The 2,953-nt window shown below is 36.6% G+C and overlaps 1 protein-coding gene across 1 annotated transcript in view; it reads left to right on the top strand.

Moving 5' to 3' along the window:
• Window positions 1–764: 764 nt before the first annotated feature.
• Window positions 765–2,953, top strand: part of LOC106108184 (somatostatin receptor type 2-like) — a gene marked incomplete at its 3' end in the record, with an annotated part of 19,973 nt that continues 17,784 nt past the window's right edge. Inside the window, exon 1 of the mRNA XM_013289286.1 lies at window positions 765–934. The remainder of the gene's footprint in view (window positions 935–2,953) is intronic.

The raw sequence follows: 2,953 nt of genomic DNA on the forward strand, positions 1-2,953 counted from the left end.
TCGTTAAAATAATACAATGGGAATTATTCAGACTCGAAATCGAATTTAGCAGCGGTCGTTTGTGTTGAGAGTGTCCTCCTGCCCTAAGAAGATTCTTTATGGACTTGGAATTATTGCCAACTCAATATTTTAAATAGCGCGTGATGATTGAATTACTTGCTACGTAAGATATTTATATTTTTCATTAAATAAATGAATTTAAATTGTATACAATAAGTATAAATGGAAAGTCTTAGCAATGTTTAACCCGAAACAGAGTTTAGTAACAATCCTCTAAACCTTACCCGAATATTGTCTCTATTTTACAATATCCCGCTAACACTAGGAACGATAAAGTACGATGCGGGCTTCGACCGCAACCTTTTACTTATAGGTCTTATGAGGATGATTCAGCCCACACTAAGTAGTGAAAAAAAATGTACTGTACCTTGCAGCATTTTACACAATTTTAAAATAAGTTTGGTTTTTAATACACACACCATAGAATGTCCGTTTGTTCCTAAAAAACAGCAAAAAGAAAGTTAGTCTAAAGCTTAAAAAGCATCATGTTATAAAAAGTTATTTTGCGATCGTTTAATAATTAGTTAATAAGTAAACGTGAATCTGCGACTAAGCATCTCAAGTATATTTGAGCGATTATCGTTGAGGTGTTATCACTGCGGCACACTCGTAGGCGGCCTGCGTCGCTACGTCGCTACGCGCTACGAGCCGGCGACGTGTGCCAGGTTATCAGCGAAGGCAGGCAGTCAGTTCGCGCGCCGCGCTCGCCACGGCTGCATGTGTCTCTAGTTCAATCGCTCGGGAAACTTTATTCGCTCCCGTCACATCCACTTCGGAATTGGATTTCTGTTTAAGTGATTACAATTAACGAGAAATATAACTTTTGAAATTAACACATGTGATCATCACTTTATTTACTTTGGAATATATACAAGTAAGTTTACATACTTTTGAACTATTTTGGATAAAAATATGGTTAACCTATGGTTATTTTTCAATTAATGTATTAAAACTATGGCCGTTTTACTAACAGTCGCATTAATTTCTTAAATACTGTGTAGTTTTGTAAACAACTCTGACTTCTCTATTTATATAAAATTTATCTGTTTTTATAAAATTCTTCTAAAGTGATGGACTTTACATTTTCTTTTAATTTTATAAGTTCTCAAAATACTTTTTACATCTAATATGCAGCTTGTTATTCCTTAAAATTGCGTTGACCCCAGACTTTATAATATGTTACTCTAGTGGATCGAAGTAATCGTGGCCTCTTTAACTTTGTGCGACCATTTCCTTCTAGAGCATTTACTTTTTGCGTTAAATTTGCACACCATTACAGAATTGAATAACAATCTATTAAACATTCCCACAAAGCCTCTGAGGCAAGAAGCTACATCATTTGTTATCAAAGCATTGTTTAGTCTGTTTTGTCGGCGAGTATCCCGGTCTGTCCTCCGCGCGCTGATACCATTATCAGCGGTTAAATTTCACGCCGGTTGCGAAAACACGCACAAATTGTAACTATATTATTATTTATCAATTTCGTACCGACAGAACTGAATGGATATTTCATAAATGCTGATCGTTTTTATTTCGTCGTCGATCGTTCGATCGTGTTTACCAAACACACGTACATTAGAGTTGTCGCTTCTAATAACCATACTTTATGGCGGAGATTGACAGAATTGTAATAAGGGACATAGTGTTCTTAAACGCGCGTAGAAATGTTATGATAAAATTTTCTTAACGTATCAGAAGCGCTGAATTCAAATCAAGATTATGGTTTGTAAAGATTTTATTTTACATGACCAGCGAAATTGGCAACTGACGCTATGCAAACTGCTCTCGTGCACTTCTTTAGGTAAATAATTTTGGTACACTGACTGAATGTCTGACAGGTTTGAGTATTATCTGAGTTGAATAATAAAAAGTAGGTTACGGGAGCGAAGTGTGAAGCCAAATCGCACAGTTTACGTCAGACAGTCAGCGACAGACAGACGGACACTGCCCGCAGTCTCGGACCCCTACGCCGTAGCTTGAATATACATATTTCTTACTCAAATGTAAGGTTGAATCCACGAGTAACATAGCGTATCTCCTTGAAGCTGCTGGAACTGTTGTTGCTATATTAGATAAAGATGAAAGAAGTGCAGTTCATTAAAGAGCCGAAAACAGAAAGTGGTAGAGCGAGGTCTCTTTCTGTTGGCATCGCCGCCTCGTCTTCGCGGGAAGTGCTTATCAAAGGACGGCAAAGTCTCCTTGTACCAGAAATTATCAACGTCTACCTTGAGTGCACGGAGGTTGAAATTTGATAGTAGATACATTGAAATTAAAATTTACATAAACGTTGAAATGCTAATGTTAATTTCTAGAAATTAAGTTGGTATATCATATTTTTATATGAGTACTAGCTTTCGCCCGCGACGCCGTCCGCGTGGAATTATATAAAAAACAAAAATGAGTAGCCTATGTGTTCTTCCAGACTATGCTCTTCGTCTATGCCAAATTTCATCGAAATCCGTTCAGCCGTTTAGGCTACAAACTCTAACAAATATCCATCCATCCATATAAACTTTCGCATTTATAATATTAGTTAGAGTAGTTAGATTACAATGCTAAAAATTATAATGAATGAATGTATTAGAATATTTAAAGTCCAAAGCTAAGGCTAAGCCTGAGGCTTATCCGAATGCGCTGTGCCCGCGCCGGGCATTCTGTAATTGATTGCTCCTGTGTACCGCCGGAGCGGCTTGGGGGACCCTTTAGAAGTTTTAGGACCTTCCATGACTACATACAAGTATTATTATATTATTTAATATTTAATGGTACCCAGTAGTAACATTTCAATTTAGTGATCACTTGATAAATGTTCATTTCATAATTCATTCATATGTAGGTATGCAATGAACATTTTACAAATTGTACTGTTTATAATTGGCGAGCATTAGTTAAT

This window comes from Papilio polytes, unplaced genomic scaffold (assembly GCF_000836215.1).
Source record: "Papilio polytes unplaced genomic scaffold, Ppol_1.0 DF821734.1, whole genome shotgun sequence".
NCBI classification, from domain to species: domain Eukaryota; kingdom Metazoa; phylum Arthropoda; class Insecta; order Lepidoptera; family Papilionidae; genus Papilio; species Papilio polytes.